Source organism: Rana temporaria, chromosome 3, assembly GCF_905171775.1.
Source record: "Rana temporaria chromosome 3, aRanTem1.1, whole genome shotgun sequence".
NCBI classification, from domain to species: Eukaryota; Metazoa; Chordata; class Amphibia; order Anura; family Ranidae; genus Rana; species Rana temporaria.
The window spans coordinates 438204070-438224297 of record NC_053491.1 but is presented as its reverse complement, the minus strand read 5'-3'; the positions used below and the strand labels follow the sequence as shown (position 1 = coordinate 438224297).

Genomic DNA, 20228 nt, shown 5'->3' with positions numbered 1-20228 from the left:
GCACCAACCAATTGTGTAGTAGAATGGGGAGAAGCATCTATTCAAGAATGGCAATGGAAGCTTAATGAGACTCTTTTGAAAGAGACAGAATGTGAGACACAGATAGTATAGGAATTGGAAACTTTTTTCTCATTAAATGATATAGGAGCAGTGACCCCAACATGTTTATGGGAAACACATTAATGCTATATTAGAGGCATCCTGATATCATTAGGGGCACGTAGAAAACTTTGAATGGGTGCTAGGCTAGAGTCCTTGCTCGTGAGATCCATAGACTAGAATTGGCACAAAAGAAATCGCAAGCAAGTCATATTGAGGAAAAGCTAACTCGTCTGCGCGAGGAACTAAATCTACTATTAACGGATAAAGCTAAAGCCACAATAACCCAGTGCAGACAGGCTTTCTATGAATACGGTAACAAACTAAGCAGGATGCTAGTGAATGCACTCAGAGGAACGAGGGCACGAAATTATATTGAACACATTAAAACCCAGGGAGATGTATTAGTCAATTCATCCCAGGCAGTCGCAAAGGCGTTCAGGGTGAAGGAGCAGAAGACATAGATGGCCCAATTACCATGAAAGAGTTTATTGATGCCCTCAAAGCCTTAAAACAGGGGAAGGCCCCTGGCCCGGATGTGTTCACTTTACTATACTATAAAACCTTTGCTGACAAATTGGCACCAAGATTCTTGGAGACTTTTAACTCAGTACAAGAAGGGAAAACGATGCCCGTAGAAACATCGATGGCGCATATAACTGTAATACCTAAAGAGGGGAAAGACCCATCTCAATGCTTGAGTTACTGTCCAATTTCTTTGCTAAACGTAGACCTAAAGATCCTTACGAAAATACTGTCAATAGGGATGAGCTTCGAGTTCGAGTCAAACATGACTCGAACATTGGCTGTTCGGCGAACAGCAAACAATTTGGGGTGTTCGCAGCAAATTCGAAAAGCTGCGGAACACCCTGTAAAAGTCTATGGGAGAATTCTAAAGTGCTAATTTTAAAGGTTAATTTTCAAGTTATTGTCCTAAAAAGTGTTTGGGGACCTGGGTCCTGCCCCAGGGGACATGTACAGTATCAATGTAAAAAAAAGTTTTAAAAACAAGTTTTTTTGGGAGCAGTGATTTTAATAATGCTTAAAGTGAAACAATAAAAGTGAAATATTCCTTTAAATTTTGTACCTGGGGGTGTCTAAAGCATGCCTGTAAAGTAGCGCATGTTTCCCATGCTTAGAACTGTCCCTGCACAAAGTGTAATTTCTGAAGGAAAAAAAAGTAATTTAAAACTAGCGGCTATTCATAAATTGTTGGTCCCGGCTATACAGAGAAAAGTAATTGAAAAAAATGACAGCCCCCCCCCCCCAGTCCATTACCAGGTCCTTTGGGTCTGGTATGAATATTAAGGGGAACCTCTGACATTTTTTTTAATGACTTTTATCTGTATTGCCGGGACTGACAATTCAATAATAGCGGGGGGAGTTTTAAATGACTTTTTTTTCCTTCAAAACGACATTTTGTGCAGGGAACCAAAATAATAAAAAAAAAATGTGTGGGGGTCCCCCCAAATTCCATATCAGGCCCTTCAGGTCTTGTATAGATATTAAGGGGAACCCCTCGTAATTTAAAGAAAAAATTACACAGGGTTCCCCCAAAAAATCCATACCAGACCCTTTATCCGAGCACGCAACCTGGCAGGCCGCAGGAAAAGAGGGGGGGACGAGAGAGCGCCCCCCCTCCTGAACCGTACCAGGCCACATGCCCTCAACATGGGGAGGATGCTTTGGATGTCTCTGATGGGGACAATGGCCTTATTCCCACAACCCTTGCCCAGTGGTTGTTGGGGTCTGCGGGCAGGGGGCTTATCAGAAACTGAAAGACCCCTTTAACCAGTTAACGACCGCCCACTGTATATATACGTCCTGTTTTTAAAGATGGATATCTCGGTAAAACGGCAGCAGCTGCTGCCACAACCGAGATATCCATCTCTTCAGTGAGCGGTCCTGTAAACGATAACGGCAGTCTCCACGTCGGATTCGCAGAGAGATCGCCGTTATCGGTGGCGGGAGAGGGGCCCCCCCCCTCCCGTGCCCTCCGCCGCTTACCGGAGCCGTCGGTTGCGACGGAGGCGATCGGGTGCTTCTGCCTACTGTGTGAGGATGCGAGTGAGGGCAAGATGGCCCCCACCCGTCCTCCTAGCATTGCTGGGCGGAAGTGACGTCAAAACGTCAGTCCCGCCCAGCGTCTTAAAGAGACATTTTTTTGTTGTCATTTTTTTAAATGAAAAAATTTCCTTTTTTTTTTTGCATTTAAGTCTAAATATGAGATCTGAGGTCTTTTTGACCCCAGATCTCATATTTAAGAGGACCTGTCATGCAGAAAGCGAACGCATACGCGAGTAGCGCCCGCATATGAAAACGGTGTTCAAACCACACAAGTGAGGTATCGCCGCGATCGTTAGAGCTAGAGCAATAATTCTAGACCTAGACCTACTCTGTAGCTTAAAAAATGCAACCTATAGAATTTTTTAAACGTCGCCTATCGAGATTTTTAAGGGTAAAAGTTTGACGCCATGCCACGAGCGGGCGCAATTTTTAAGCGTGACATGTTGGGTATCATTTTACTCGGCGTAACATTATCTTTCACAATATATAAAAAAATTGGGCCAAATTTATTGCTGTCTTATTTTTTAATTCAAAAAAGTGAATTTTTTCCAAAAAAAGTGCGCTTGTAAGACCGCTGCGCAAATACGGTGTGACAAAGTATTGCAATGACTGCCATTTTATTCTCTAGGGTGTTAGAAAAAATATATATATAATGTTTGGGGGTTTTAAGTAATTTTCTAGCAAAAAAAAATGTTTTAGTCTTGTAAACGCCGAATCTGAAAAACAGGCTCGGGGGTTAAGTGGTTAACAAAGGGGACCCCCAGATCCCGCCCCCCCCCTATGTGAATTGATAAGGGTCACATTATACCCCTATCATTTCACACACAAAAAAAAAGAGTCAAATTGTTAAAAACCACACAGCTTTATAAGTCCTTTATTAAAAATAAAAAAATGTAAAAGAAAAAAAGATTCCAGCGATGTCTCGATCTCCACTCCAGCGATGGAATTCATTCTTGGTATCCAGTGATGGGTGATCTCCACGCTCCAGCGATGATATCCAGCGAGGAACACGCACACGATCCTTACTCCACCGGAGACACCCCGGGAATGACCGCGGCCAGCCTGACAGCTCTTATGTAGCTGAGGACGGGCCACTCGTCATGTGACCCCGTCCCCCTCTGACGCAAGGGGAAACGCCGGGCTTTACCATTGACGTGGATGGGTGGTTTCCGTTGCATCAGAGGGGGGAGGGGTCACAGACCCCCAAAGCATCCTCCCCATGTTGAGGGTATGTGGCCTAGTATGGTTCAGGAGGGGGGGCGCTCTCTCACCACCCCTCTTTTCCTGCGGCCTGCCAGGTTGCATCGAGCAATATCCGAGCAATAAAGGGTCTGGTATGGATTTTTGGGGGAACCCCACGTCATTTTTTTTTTTACAAAAATAACGCTGGGTTCCCCTTAATATCCATACCAGACCTGAATGACCTGATATGGAATTTAGGGGTCCCCCACACATTTTTTTTTTTTAATTTTGGTTCCCAGCACAAAATGTAATTTTTGAAGGAAAAAAAAAGTAATTTAAAACTATTCCCGCTATTAATGAATTATCGTTCCTGGCAATACAGATACAAGTCATTGAAAAAAATGTCAGGGGTTCCCCTCAATATTCATACCAGACCCAAAGGGCCTGGTAATGGACTGGGGGGGCGCTGCAAGCTCAGAAGGTGGAAATTACAATGCCGCCCGGCGCGCCATCATGCGGCTCTCCTCCTCGGCTCCTGAGGGCGATATGTACTGTATGACATGTACTGTATGACAGGATCACGGTCACCTCAGGTACACTGGGCACGACAGCGCCGCACCCCACATCCCGGCTCCCAGCTCCCTTTAGGGGCACTCCTTTCCTCCTCGGCTCCTGAGCCTCCTCGAGTCCTCTGGCTGCATCTCTACCACGGCTGAGGAAGGACACTGTCAGTGTTAGTGTATGTTGGTCAGTGATTGTATATGTAGGTCAGGTCAGTGTAGTCAGGACAGGTCAGTGTAGTCAGGACAGGTCAGTGTAGACAGGTCAGTGTAGTCAGGACAGGTCAGTGTAGTCAGGTTACAGGTCAGTGTAGTCAGGTCACAGGTCAGTGTAGTCAGGTCAGTGTAGTCAGGTCACTGTAGTCAGGACAGTGGTCAGTGTAGTCAGGACAGTGGTCAGTGTAGTCAGGTCAGTGTATGCAGGTCAGATCAGTGTAGTCAGGTCACAGGTCAGTGTAGTCAGGACAGGTCAGTATAGTCAGGTCAGTGTAGTCAGGTCACAGGTCAGTGTAGTGAGGTCACTGGTCAGTGTAGTCAGGTCAGTGTAGTCAGGTCACTGGTCAGTGTAGTCAGGACAGGTCAGTGTAGTCAGGACAGTGGTCAGTGTAGTCAGGTTAGTGTATGCAGGTCAGTGTAGTCAGGTCACAGGTCAGTGTAGTCAGGTCAGTGTAGTCAGGTCAGTGTAGTCAGGTCACAGGTCAGTGTAGTCAGGTCACTGGTCAGTGTAGTCAGGTCACAGGTCAGTGTAGTCAGGTCACTGGTCAGTGTAGTCAGGTCACAGGTCAGTGTAGTCGGGTCACTGGTCAGTGTAGTCGGGACAGTGGTCAGTGTAGTCGGGACAGTGGTCAGTGTAGTCGGGACAGTGGTCAGTGTAGTCGGGACAGTGGTCAGTGTAGTCAGGTCAGTGTATGCAGGTCAGGTCAGTGTAGTCAGGTCACTGGTGAGTGTAGTCAGGTCACTGTAGTCAGGTCACTGTAGTCAGGTCAGGTCAGTGTCTGAATTAAGTGTAGTCAGGTCAGTGTATGCAGGTCACTGGTCAGTGTAGTCAGGTCAGTGTATGCAGGTCACTGGTCAGTGTAGTCAGGTCAGGTCAGTGTATGCAGGTTATGTCAGTGTGTGTGTGTGTGTGTACTCATGTAGGTCAGGGTATGTGTGTCAGGTAGGTCACCCTGCGCCACTCCACCGACCGCGCACCCCCCCCCCCCCGCTTGGCTTCGGGCTGAATCAGCTCCTGGTCTTTTTGGCACCTAGCAACGCCCCTGCACACAGCTCTGTCTATATACACACACAGCTCTCTATATACACACATGACTCTCTATGATCACGCACACGGCTCTCTATATACACACGGCTCTGTACTCTATCTATACACACACACACAGCTCTCTATATACACACACTGCTCTGTATTCTCTCTCTATACACACACATGGCTGTGTATTCTCTCTATATACACACACACACACACACATGGCTCTCTATTATCTCTCTATATACACACACACATGGCTCTGTATTCTCTCTATACACACACACACATGGCTCTCTATTATCTCTATATACACACACATGGCTCTCTATTATCTCTATATACACACACACACATGGCTCTCTATTATCTCTATATATACACACACACACATGGCTCTGTATTCTCTCTATATACACACACACATGGCTCTCTATTATCTCTATATATACACACACATGGCTCTGTATTCTCTCTATATACACACACACATGGCTCTCTATTATCTCTCTATATACACACACATGGCTCTGTATTCTCTCTATATACACACACACATGGCTCTCTATTATCTCTATATATACACACTCATGGCTCTGTATTCTCTCTATATACACACACACATGGCTCTCTATTATCTCTATATACACACACACATGGCTCTCTATTATCTCTATATACACACACACATGGCTCTCTATTATCTCTATATATACACACACATGGCTCTGTATTCTCTCTATATACACACACATGGCTCTCTATTATCTCTATATACACACATGGCTCTCTATTATCTCTATATACACACACACATGGCTCTGTATTCTCTCTATATACACACACACATATGGCTGTGTATTCTCTCTCTATATATATACACACACACGGCTCTCTATTATCTCTATATATACACACACATGGCTCTCTATTATCTCTATATATACACACACATGGCTCTGTATTCTCTCTATATACACACACACATATGGCTGTGTATTCTCTCTATATATATATATACACACACATGGCTCTCTATTATCTCTATATATACACACACACACGGCTCTCTATTATCTCTATATATACACACACATGGCTCTGTATTCTCTCTATATACACACACACGGCTCTCTATATACACACACATGGCTCTCTATTATCTCTATATACACACACACATGGCTCTCTATTATCTCTATATATACACACACATGGCTCTGTATTCTCTCTATATACACACACATGGCTCTCTATTATCTCTATATACACACACACATGGCTCTGTATTCTCTCTATATACACACACACATATGGCTGTGTATTCTCTCTATATATATATATACACACGGCTCTCTATTATCTCTATATATACACACACATGGCTCTGTATTCTCTCTATATACACACACACATATGGCTGTGTATTCTCTCTATATATATATATACACACGGCTCTCTATTATCTCTATATATACACACACATGGCTCTGTATTCTCTCTATATACACACACACATATGGCTGTGTATTCTCTCTATATATATATATACACACACATGGCTCTCTATTATCTCTATATATACACACACACATATGGCTCTCTATTATCTCTATATATATATATACACACACATGGCTCTCTATTATCTCTATATATACACACACACACACGGCTCTCTATTATCTCTATATATACACACACATGGCTCTGTATTCTCTCTATATACACACACACGGCTCTCTATATACACACACATGGCTCTCTATTATCTCTATATACACACACACACATGGCTCTGTATTCTCTCTATATGCACACACACATGGCTCTCTATTATCTCTATATACACACACATGGCTCTCTATTATCTCTATATATACACACACATGGCTCTCTATGCACACACCGATTTCGGTGTAAATAAATAAATATGATGATGAGCTCACAGACTGCACTCCCACCCCCTCACTCTCCTATCACTCTCTATCCATTAGGATGGGCGTGGACTGTAGCTCCTCAGCCAATCGGCCGACCGAGAAAGGCGGAAGTGAGCTTATGTTGCCTAGCCCCGGTCCGCCCCCGGGTGATGTCACATCTGCTGTGCTGACAGTGAGAAGAAATCTCCGGGGTTCGGGGCAGAGAGGGTCATATGACCCGGGAGCAGGTGAGCCCTCTGGGATGGGGGTGGGGGGGTTTGATGAATGTGATGTATATGTATGTCTCCCACCCGTGTATTGGTATGACCCCCAGTGTGTGCCCTGAGCTCCCCTCCCACACTCTGTGTTATGATGTGGAGGTGACCATGTGTGGCCTGCGCTCTCCTCTCCCCTCCCTTCCATACCTGGACCGGTCACGTGTCCTAGGAGAGGAGTAGAGCCTGCAGTGTACAGAGCTGTCACCCCCTCCCCCCCATAGATGTGACTGGTCCTAGTCCTGTATAGGAGATGAGTAGAGCCCGCAGCTGTATCCCCGTATGGCCCATTCATTATATATATATATATATATATATATATATATATACTTGGTGTGTACATGTAGTAGTAGTAGTAGTATTATTATACAGGATTTATAGAACGCTGGCAGGTTACGCAGCACTTTACAATATAAAGGGAGCAGTACAATAAAATAGAATTGGTTTAGCAGAGCCCTGATCAGAAGAGCTTACAATCGAATCTAGAAGAACACTTTGGGAACACGCATCTTATTTTGGAACGCGTGACCCCCCCTCCCCCCCATTGGTTGTCCCCGGTGAGGAGCTCAGCCCTGTTCTTGTCTTGGTCCCGTTCCGTGTGAGTGGGTCTGCCAGGTGTGGACCAATCAGAAGCGGTTGGTCCACCTTGCAGCTTTCCGTAAACAAGGGGTGTATACATGCAGGTGGGGGGATGATTGGTTACCATATGCATGTAGGTGGGGGGGGGGGTGTTACCGTATGCATGCAGGTGGGGGGATGATTGGTTACCATATGCATGTAGGTGGGGGGGGGGGTGTTACCGTATGCATGCAGGTGGGGGGATGATTGGTTACCATATGCATGCAGGTGGGGTGTTGGTTACCGTACGCATGCAGGTGGGGGGGGGTGTTGGTTGCTGTACGCACGCATGCTTGTGGGAGGGGGGGGTGTTGGTTACCGTATGCATGCATGCAGGTGGGGGGGTGTTGGTTACCGTATGCATGCAGGTGGGGGGGGGGGTTGGTTACCGTATGCATGCATGCAGGTGGGGGGGGGGGTGGTTACCGTATGCATGCAGGTGGGGGGGGGGGGGTGTTGGTTACCGTATGCATGCATGCAGGTGGGGGGGGGTGTTGGTTACCGTATGCATGCATGCAGGTGGGGGGGGGGTGTTGGTTACCGTATGCATGCATGCAGGTGGGGGGGGGGGGTGTTGGTTAACGTATGCATGCATGCAGGTGGGGGGGGGGTGTTGGTTACCGTATGCATGCATGCAGGTGGGGGGGGGTGTTGGTTACCGTATGCATGCATGCAGGTGGGGGGGGGTGTTGGTTACCGTATGCATGCATGCATGCAGGTGGGGGGGGGGGTGTTGGTTACCGTATGCATGCATGCAGGTGGGGGGGGGTGTTGGTTACCGTATGCATGCATGCAGGTGGGGGGGGGTGTTGGTTACCGTATGCATGCAGGTGGGGGGGGTGTTGGTTACCGTATGCATGCAGGTGGGGGGGGTGTTGGTTACCGTATGCATGCATGCATGCATGCAGGTGGGGGGGGGGTGTTGGTTAACGTATGCATGCATGTGGGGGGGGGTGTTGGTTACCGTATGCATGCAGGTGGGGGGGGTGTTGGTTACCGTATGCATGCAGGTGGGGGGGGGTGTTGGTTACCGTATGCATGCATGCAGGTGGGGGGGGGGTGTTGGTTACCGTATGCATGCATGCAGGTGGGGGGGGGGTGTTGGTTACCGTATGCATGCAGGTGGGGGGGAGGGGTGTTGGTTACCGTATGCATGCATGCAGGTGGGGGGGGGTGTTGGTTACCGTATGCATGCAGGTGGGGGGGAGGGGTGTTGGTTACCGTATGCATGTGTAGCACGACCCCGAAGGAGCTGCTGAGTATTTCGGGTGGCATGTTACCTCTATCTTCTCGCTGTCCAGGGTAATAGAGAGTTGAAAAAGTTCAATGTCCACACTTTACATTTCTTTTTCTAGGATTTATTTGCAGAACTTGGTAATAAACAAAGAAGTGGTTGGAGGGGTGGAAGGGTAAATAAGTAGGTAGGTTCAGGTGTATAATCTCAATTAGGAAACACTCCTGCTTCCAGAAAACAGTTCTCGTCGCCACTCTAGCCAGAGTGGGTATTGCTCACCCGGATAGGTCCCTCTCACTGGCCCAGCAGCCGGAATGGCACACGGAATAAAGTTCAGTCTCTGCCACAGACCTTCCCTTATGAGGAGATGCTTTTGGTCCAGAATCCTCATAGCTCCGTATCTCTCCAGATTAACTTCTGTAGAACTCGGATCTGACAGGCGATCACCATCAAGCCTCTCAGTGTATGGTGCATCCTTCGATGAATTCTCCAGGCCTCTCCCAAGATACCAGCCTCTTGCATGGTCCTCTCCAGGATGGGTCCTCCCGTGGCTTCTTCCCACAGGACAGACGGCACAGGATCACCTTGAAAGCGCAGACCCAGTCTGAATACTGGGCTCACTAAATGAAACCACAACCCCGGACGGACGTGGTCCCGGAGCCAGGATTCAGGAGCACGCACCCCCGGCCAGGCGAGCCACAAGGTGCGTGGGGCGACGACCCCGGGCCTATGGCATCTGTCCCCCAAGTACTCCTCCCCAGCATGCACAATTCGCTGCCGAGAGGGGTACCCAATACACCCTCACTCTGCTGCTGCCACCCCTGGCCTGGGATGGCAACAGCACCCCCGGGCGAACAATGGTGGTTACTCCCAACACAGCCATGGCTGGAACAGAGGCTAAATCGCCCATAATTACATTTGCCTGAGTCAATTAAGAACTCAGACCCCCTCTAAATTTAGAGCAGCGCCTGTTCAACAGGAGCAGGCCGCTACACATGCATGCATGTGGAGGGGGGTCGTTGGTTACCGTATGCATGCATGTGGAGGGGGGTCGTTGGTTACCGTATGCACGCAGGTGGGGGCGTCATTGGTTACCGTATGCATGCAGGTGGGGGTGATTGTGCAGAGGGGGGGGTGATTGGTTATTGTATGCATGCAGTTGGGGGGGTCATTGGTTACCGTATGCATGCATGCAGGTGGGGGGTGATGGTGCAGATTGGGGGGGATTGGTTACCGTATGCATGCAGGTGGGGGGTGATGGTGCAGATTGGGGGGGGGGATTGGTTACTATATCCATGCAGGTGGGGGGGTGATGGTGCAGATGGGGGTGATTGGTTCCCGTATTCATGCAGGTGGGGGGGGGGTGATTGGTTGCCATATACACAGCCCATCGCTCCGGGGGGTGGGCAGAGCAGAGAGGTGACTGACAGTCAGCAGCTCTTTACTCAGGGAGCTGTGAGAACTGAGCGAATGGTGGTGTTCGATCGCTTGGTTCTCTGTGTTGGAGTAGCTGGGGGGCAGATGCTGCATCCACCTAGGCAAGTATGATTCTAAAAAAAAAATACCCCAATACTCCTCTTTGAATCCTAAACCTTTCTGATTGTTGCTTAAATCAATCCTCCATTCTCCAAGAGTTCTAAGCGAATTGATCCGTCCCCAGGGGCGGACTGACCATTGGGGCACTGCCCGAGGGCCCCATGCCACTAGGGGGCCCCATCAGGGTTGCCAGCCTCAGGGACAGTATGTAAAAAATCTGTTTTTAAAAAAAAATCACAAGATTATAGCTGCCCCGCCTCTCCAGTACCATTTTCAGTGTGTGTGTGTACTGTGTGTACTGTGTGTATACTATGTGTGTGTGTGTGTGTATACTATGTGTGTGTGTGTATACTGTCTCCTATTGCCCAGGGGCCCCATGAGTTGTCAGTCCGTCCCATTATATCTCCTGTCTTTGGGTTCAGCAGCAACTCCCTATAAATGGTTTTAAATTGTTTGGCTTTTATAGCTTCTGCTGTTATCATTTGTAATTACAGTTTTATGGGTTTATCTCCTATTTCCTTGTTACTATAAAGGGAGATTGTGACGTAAAAGCTTGGCCTTGATGATCCTGCCTGGGACGATCGGCCTATGAATGTAAACGATCAGGATTGCTGTTCTCTGTACTAAGCATGTGTACTTTATTACGTTTTGCGTTGCACGTTCTTCATGCTCCGTTGCTTTTTCCAGTATGAATATACAGTATGTTTAATGTTTTTACTTTCATTATTTTGCAAAGGATTATGCAGTTACTGGTTTTACTTTCATTATTGTTTTTTTTTTGCACATGATGACTTGTGGTCACGTGTGTACAGGAGGATAATTCTCTGAAATCAGTTTGGGAATCTGCTTTTATTTCATTTTCTCTTTTGGATCCTCCACCTATCCCTGTTCCACATCTGATCTATCTATACGTTTATTTCTTTCAAAGCAAAACAATGTTACCCGTCTTGTGTCTCAAAACCCTGCCAGACCCACATATGTAGGGAAAAGGCTCTTGTGAGATGTGGTTCTGGGTGTAGGATGTAAATTCTCAGCCTCGTGCCATACTGCCATCTATTATGCTGGAAGTAACAATCTGGAGCCAGTGGGACCAGCTTCCAATTACATGTAATGGCCATTCACAATAATCAATAGTAAGAGAAGCATCCCCTCTGTTTAAGGAGGTTGTCTACAGGAGAGTCCTATTTAGGCCTGTAAACACGATCGGATATTCCGACAACAATTGTGTGATGGAAGGGTTTTGTCGGATAATCCGACCGTCTGTATGCTCCATCGGACAATTGTTGTCGGGAATTTCCGACAAATGTTGGATAGCCATGCTCTCAAATTATCCGACAACAAATGTGTGATCGGATTTTCCGATCGTGTGTAAATAAGTCCGTTGGAATAAAATCCAAACACGCATGCTCCGAGCCAATGCTAACCATAAGACAACATTAGCAGAAGTTGCCTGTGCGTCGGTTTTTGGTCGCCTCCCCTGCTTCCAGAGAGAATGTTCTGGAAGAGGAGCAGGGCAGAGGACTGGAGTGACAAGGTGCTCATGTGAGGAGCCCCGACCAATCCCAGGTCCAGCCCACTGGAGAGGAGTTGTTCGCTGGGAGACGTGGAGAATGGAGTGCTAGATGGCAGCAGGAGGGCCATCCCCATCTGGCGGGGGGGGGGGCGGGGTGCGTGCCTCAGCGGAGGAGCCTGGGAGAGCTGGGAGGGAGCCTCGTCCTTGCACGGTCATGGAGGAGGTGTCCTGGAACTGGAGAAGGTCAGTGAGTGTGACACAGTGGATTTCTAGAAGAGGCATGCCAGGGGAGCTGGGTGCGAGGCCAGAAGAGAGACTGTGGGGTTTTGTGTCCAATCAGTGTGACCTGCGGGCGCAGGATTTGCAAGTCGGACTAGCTTGGGTCCACCATCTAAAGCAAGCTGCTAAACAACCTGGCCGCCGGGAAGGGGTACTACAGACCTCTGGCCTGTTAAGTCAGCAAACACACAAAGTGAAGATGATGGGACGGGAAGACTAAAAGTTCACAGTGGAAGTTTTGAGCCTGAGGGGAGAAGTTCTGGGAGCGAAAGTCTGCAGGAAGTTGATGCAGAGGAGGAGCAATAGTCTGCATGGGTTATGCAGGGAAGTGACTGTAAATTATGGGGTTCATCGGTTCTTCAAGGCTCAACCTACTCTACCAAATTCTTTAAATATGATGGCAAAGTAAACCGTTCTATGGGCATCACATATTCCCTTTCCCCCAACCAAGTTTTATATCCCAATAAACAAAAACAACTGTTCATTGTCTCTAAAAGTGATAGATGGAGGTCTGGCAGCACGATGATATGGTGGATGTTGGTAACTAGTAGCAACCATCCGCTACATAAAGATAACCCAGATCAAGCCCTGATCTAATGGTTTTCACTCAAATTGGAAGTTCTGCTTGTCAGCCGCCTCGCCCTGCCTTTAAGTCTTTTTTGGCGGGGGAGCGGTACCTGGATTGGACAGGTACCCGCTCCCGCATCTGGTGCAGAAGTTCATCCCCCCCTTTCCTCTGCCGCCTTCTGGAACCTGTGACCAACCCCAGAAACCTGCAGGGTGTTTTGAAAGTGCGGCGCGGCTCGCGCATGAGCAGTGGGAAGCTGGCTGTGAGGCCGCAAGCAGTCGCAACCGGCATCCCAAAGTAAACATGGTGAGTATCATGCTGGATCCCTGGACAGATACGTGTCCTATTATACAGGGTTTGTAGCTGCTGGCTTCTAATTTTTGTTTGTTTCTGGATTGAAGAACCGCTTTAAAGTAGTGTCGGTGTTTTTTTTTTATTTATTTCTTTAGGCTAGGTTGACACTAACCAATTCTCTGAAAGCGCAGTCAGGCCGTTGTCTTGATGTTGCAGCGTGACCCCATTGCCATGAATGGGTGCATTTGATAGGTGGTGCCACCTTGGAATGTCACATTAAATTTACCGCAACGCATGTCAATGGCCTTGTTTTATCCTTTAGGTGTGCACACGGGGTGGTAAAACCACCGCTTGGCCATCTGTTTATACCGGTCACCCATGTAAAAGAGGCCTTGGGTAGAATAAAATTTTGCACGTCGTAGTTATTGATTACAGAACACTAATAACATGCACATCTGTGGCATATGGAAAAGAATATTTTTTTTCTTTTTTGACGGTGGGTCATTGTAATGGAAATAGATACAGGTGCATCTCATAAGATTAGAATATCATCAAAAAGTTTTTATTTCAGTAATTAAAAATAAAAAAAAATCACTTTCTTTAATAGCTGCATTATGTGGTCCTCTAATAAATTGAGAACAATGAACATCCTTATTAATGAAATAAGAACATTTTCCTTTTATCCACATAAAGAGCTGATATAGACAATAGACAGTGTGCTGGCATCTGGCGGGAGGTATGTTTGTCCTCCCTCTCCAGAATGTCATCTTAGGCTAGGTTCCCATCTATAGAAAAAATAGGAGATGGCACAAGAACCAACTAGGTAAAGTCTGTAGTAAGGTTAAAAAGTCCAAAAATAGGTAAAAACAGTGTATGTACGGGGGTGGGGGGGCATAGGGTGGATATAGTAAATTCAGGTGTACACTGGCGGCAGCAGCCTTGGGAGTGGAAGCACAACTCTGGAAGACAAAATAGAACAAGGTGCGCCAGACTCGGTGTAGTATTTAAGAATTCATTTGATTCAAACAAGCCAAATGGCTACTCACAAAGAGATGGTGATATCAGGCATATAAGTAATACAGGGCCCGGAATCGCTATGCAGTCCGTGATGTAAGGAGCCGTGTTCCAGCAATAAGGGTGATGAGCCGCTAGATGATGGAGAAGCGGTTAAGCCTCTGTAGAGATTCAGAGGGCTAGTTGGCCTGCACGGCGTTCTGTGGCGTCCGGAAACTGGAACCGGAAGTGCATGTCAGCACGGAATGCAAGCTCTGTAAACCGAAAGTGACGTGGTGACCAATCAGGTGACGTGTTTCACAGCCAACGCTGTTTCTTCAGATTTCTAGGTTCCCATCTATGCAAGATGGGAATGCACACAAAATTGCAACTGTTTTTACAATGCACAAAAAATGCATTCCTTTTTAGTAGGCAGGTGGCAGTGCCCTTAAAGCGGTGGTTCACCCTTAGAGGGCACTTTTTAGCCTTAGCTTCCTGCTCGTTTTTACTAGGGGAATCGGCTATTTGTTTTAAAATATGAGCATTACTTACCCGTTTACGAGATGCATCCTCTCCGTCGCTTCCGGGTATGGGCTGCGGGACTGGGCATTCCTTCTTGATTGACAGTCTTCCGAGAGGCTTCCGACGGTCGCATCCATCGCGTCACGATTTTCCGAAAGAAGCCGAACGTCGGTGCGCAGGCGCAGTATAGAGCCGCACCGACGTTCGGCTTCTTTCGGCTACGAGTGACGCGATGGATGCGACCGTAGGAAGCCTCTCGGAAGACTGTCAATCAAGAAGGAACGCCCGCTCCCGAAGACCCAGACCCGGAAGCGACGGAAGAAGATGCATCTCGAAAACGGGTAAGTACAGATCATATTTTAATACAAATAGCCGATTCCCCTAGACCGAACGAGCAGGAAGCTAAGGAAAAAAAAAAAGAAATGGTTGAACTCCCGCTTTAAGTCCTAAAGCGGTGGTAATGCCCGCGTTGAGATTCTTGCCTACAGGTAAGCCTATAATAAGGCTTACCTGTAGGTAGATTGAATATCACATAAATGTGCCCCGTTTAGGAGATATTCACCCTAGATACAGCCCGTGACCTTACCGGCGCATGCGCTCTGAGTATGCCGGACCTTCAGAGTTTTGTGCCGAAACCGAGGGCTCTCATGCAGAAAGTAGATGTAGGTCGACCAATGTATATACAGTAATTATTCAGTATTAAAGGGGTTGTAAAGGTAAATTTTATTTTTTAAATAACAAAGTTGTTATACTTGCCTCCACTGTGCAGCTTGTTTTGCACAGTGGCCCCAAACCTGGTCTTCTGGGGTCCCTCGGAGCCTCCCCACAAGAACTAACCCCCTTCATGCGAGCAAGCTCTCCCATGGGGGTTAGTTCTTGCGGGCTCGCTCCCATGATACAGCCGGCGGCCATAGCTGCAGACTGTATCACTCGGCCCCGCCCCCCCGGCATGCCGTGTCATTGGATGTGATTGACAGCAGCACGAGCCAATGGCTGCGCTGCTTTCAATCAACCAATGAATGAGCCGAGAAGCCAGCGCATTCACGGCGTGGGACTTTCTAGGGGTCAGGTAAGTAAACGGGGGCTCAGGGGGGCCGCTAATCCTCGGATGTTTTTTCAACTTAATGCATAGAATGCATTTTTTTTTTTTTTTTTTAAAGACTTCACTCTAACTTGGTTCATTTTATATGCAATCTTTAGTGTTATTCCTGTACTCACTTTTTTTCAATTCAAACCTAAATAAAAAAATCTGGATCTCGGAAGCTGGCAGGGTCCATCTCCACTGTGGGCATCTGAAGCCCTCTTGTATCCATTTCCGGGAATTGGTGCAGCATGCACCTCCAGGACACGTTGCCATATCGGCGTCGGCAGACGTTCCCGTCAATCATTGCGAGATTTCATTACTAGACGATTCACAAGGACTCCTGGAATACATTAACGCCGCTATCTCAGGGGCCCTTGCGAATTGCCTAGTGACGTAATCGCCTAGGTGGGGACTACCGGAAATGCAGGAGAAAAAAGATAATTAAGGCATTTCCTTTTAAAATAAAAACATTTGAATTTCCATCGTGAAAAGGATGTGAGGAAGTGTATAAAATGGGTGGAACTCCACTTTAAAGTGGAGTTCCACCCATTTTTTTATGTTTGTCTGTGCTGCATGCTCTAATCTCATAGTGTTCAGAATGGACAGTTTTTATTTAATTTGTTGCTTGTAAATACCTTTATTTTGTAGTCCTTCATTACTTCCTCCTCCTTATTTGCCTAGGCTATTTGCAAGGGTTTCTGGGATAGGCATCATGTTTCCCAGTAGTCCTTGCAAACCTGACTGAAACCTATTCCATTGCTTGTGCACTGAGCATGTGCGAGATATGCAAAGCTGAAATCCAGGAAGTCATACAGTCTGGCTTCATGATGCCCACACTTAAGATGGCCACGGTCTATTTCTAGATTATAAACTATTTAAATGCTGTAACAACCTAACAAAACGGACCTTAGTTTACAGACTAACTTTACTAGAATACATTAAGCTTGTGTATTACAGGGGTATTTATATTTAAAAAGTGAAATTGTGGGTGGAACTCCCCTTTAATAATAAAGTGCAGAGAATACGGTTATAACAGGCGTATTACTCGTACGCCACAGTGACCACAAGGAGCTAATCACCAGGCGACACTAGGAAGAGGTCCAAGGGGCCCACACCTTCTCGTATTTCCACTGACAACCCCGATTAATGTAAGTGATCCTATACTGTACATAGGCAGGTAAGAGGAGAGGGACTGGGTGGAAGGGGCAATCCATTTCAGGAGAATCTCCTTATTTGTATAGAATAAAAGGTAAGAAATTAACAATTTGGAATAATGAGTGCGCTGTGCATCCTCGTGAACCCCCAGCAGGGCCAGCTCGGGCAGTACGGGGAAGAGACAATTGTAGCCTTGTATTTATTTCACGAAATACCGCCGACCAATAGGTCGGTTATGATGGCTCAGTCCCAAAACATATGGAAGAATGTACCTATGTGCGTTTTACACCTAGGGCATGTGGGGCCTCTGTCCGGAAATATATGATGGAGTTTTTGGGATATGTAGTATATTCTTTGTAAGAATTTCACCTGGATAAGCTTGTTATTGGAGGAGATAACTAGCTTGGGGCCGTATTCAAGGCAGTCCTCCCAACCCTCCCTGTCCAGGGAGGGTATGTCTCTATGCCAGGGGTCTCCAAACTTTTTAAATAAAAGGCCACTTTATTGCCCTTCAGACTTTACAAGGGCCATATTTTGGCCAGCAGGGGAAGAAAATGTCACGGGCCCGGCACCAGTGAGAACAAATATGGCCTCAGGGTTGGTGGTCAATAGGAGGAGGAGTATTCCCCCTATTAGTAGGAGGAATAGTATCCCATTATTGGTATCGGTGGATGATCTAGTTCCCCATTGTTGTGTCAGTAGGAGGAATTGTGCCACAAGGGCCGGATAAAGGCTAGCAAAGGGCCACATCTGGCCCTCGGGCTGCAGTTTTAGAGACCCCTGCTCTATGCCATGCGTTCCACAATCCTATCTTGTAAGTTGTTGCCCAAAAGGGCTCCGTAGAGTAGAGAGGGGCTTAGTAAGGTCTCCTGGAGCCAGAAGTTCTTCAGTGAGGTCAGGCTGGAGGAGAGTCAAGCGGTAAATGAGATTATGACCTGTAAAATTGTTGCACCTGCATAGTTGTGAAGTAGGCCTTAGGCGTGTTTGGGTGTGATGCATATGATTCGTTTTAATTCTTTACAAACCTGTTGCACCACTAAAATGGCTCTTGTGTCCATTTTATGCCACGGGCAAAGATCAAATTTAGCATCATACATTTTTTTACATTATTTTATTTTTTCTTCTTAAAGGTGTACTGTAAGGGCAGATTCAGATATACCGGTATGTATTACATTATCGCATGCCAGCTAATATGCGTTGCAGTGAAGCAGCCCAATTATTTTGAATGGGCTGCCAATGCACCGTTATCTTACCTGCATAATACTTCTTTTAATGCCGTGAATCACGACAAAGAGGTGATTCACATCTGTGAATTGGCATGGCGTGTTGGAACTCCATTCAATCTATATGACACCACATTACACCGCAGGTAATTTGCAGCAATATGCAGTAGAACATGCGCTACTATGCATTACTGCGTGCACAGGTGTAAACTCTTCCTAATGGTTTTGAGTTATTTCAGTCACTTTTTGTTTGGTGTTATGAACTATTATTTTATATTTATATGTTAAAGAGACCCTGTCACCAACTTAAAAAGAAGTGCAGTTAAAAGCTCAAAAAAAGAAGAATCAAGTATTTTAAATGCTTATTTATTTCAAGGTGCTGCTTTGTTACAATTAACATGTTCTTTATAACTCAGATATTATTCACTTTCAAGCCTACTTTGGTACTGTACAACAGCCAGTCTCATCTAGGGGTTTCTAGGCTGTGCGTCTGATCTTCCATTTGAGCCTACATAGTTCTAGGGCCAACACGATATGGTGAAGGCAGCTGCATGACACCAATGATCTTTAGCTGTCTGTACGGGTGGCATTGTGACCACCACTGTAGGGGAGGTGCATTGTTTCTTCCCTTCCGACGCAAGGGTCGTTCTTCTTCCCTTGCGACGCAAGGGTCGTTCTTCTTCCCTTGCGACGCAAGGGTCGTTCTTCTTCCCTTGCGACGCAAGGGTCGTTCTTCTTCCCTTGCGACGCAAGGGTCGTTCTTCTTCCCTTGCGACGCAAGGGTCGTTCTTCTTCCCTTGCGACGCAAGGGTCGTTCTTCTTCCCTTGCGACGCAAGGGTCGTTCTTCTTCCCTTGCGACGCAAGGGTCGTTCTTCTTCCCTTGCGACGCAAGGGTCGTTCTTCTTCCCTTGCGACGCAAGGGTCGTTCTTCTTCCCTTGCGACGCAAGGGTCGTTCTTCTTCCCTTGCGACGCAAGGGTCGTTCTTCTTCCCTTGCGACGCAAGGGTCGTTCTTCTTCCCTTGCGACGCAAGGGTCGTTCTTCTTCCCTTGCGACGCAAGGGTCGTTCTTCTTCCCTTGCGACGCAAGGGTCGTTCTTCTTCCCTTGCGACGCAAGGGTCGTTCTTCTTCCCTTGCGACGCAAGGGTCGTTCTTCTTCCCTTGCGACGCAAGGGTCGTTCTTCTTCCCTTGCGACGCAAGGGTCGTTCTTCTTCCCTTGCGACGCAAGGGTCGTTCTTCTTCCCTTGCGACGCAAGGGTCGTTCTTCTTCCCTTGCGACGCAAGGGTCGTTCTTCTTCCCTTGCGACGCAAGGGTCGTTCTTCTTCCCTTGCGACGCAAGGGTCGTTCTTCTTCCCTTGCGACGCAAGGGTCGTTCTTCTTCCCTTGCGACGCAAGGGTCGTTCTTCTTCCCTTGCGACGCAAGGGTCGTTCTTCTTTATATATATATATATATATATATATATATATATATATATATATATATATATATATATATATATATATATATATATATATAATGGAAGACGTGTAAACTAGATGTGTTTAGGGTCTTGCTAATCACGGCTTGGGCAGTACAATTTACATTTTTAAAGTGAGAAAATCTGAACAAGCAGGATTTTTTTTCATTCTTTTTATTGGAGGCTAGGAAGGATTTATTATGCAGAAGAGACCTACTTTGTCTTTTCTGAATTAAAGGCAAAGCTTTTTGGCCCTACGTCTCCTATGGATCACAGTAGTGCAGTTTGTGCTGCACTCCTGTGACCCACATTCAGTCTATGGTGGGCTAAAGTTTGATGTCGGTTGACGTCACTCAGCTGACCCCAGACCTGGAAAGATCCTGACTTTAAAGTCCGGAT

At 46.8% G+C, this 20228-nt stretch overlaps 1 protein-coding gene across 2 annotated transcripts in view; it reads left to right on the top strand.

Annotated features, from left to right (window-relative positions):
• The first annotated feature begins 7226 nt into the window (after positions 1 to 7226).
• TYK2 (tyrosine kinase 2) overlaps positions 7227 to 20228 on the top strand; it is a 109509-nt gene continuing 96507 nt past the window's right edge. Inside the window, exon 1 of one of the 2 annotated variants that reach the window (XM_040346414.1) lies at positions 7227 to 7324. The gene's annotated coding sequence lies outside the window, so the exon portion shown is untranslated. The remainder of the gene's footprint in view (positions 7325 to 20228) is intronic. The other variant, XM_040346415.1, reaches the window with a different exon arrangement.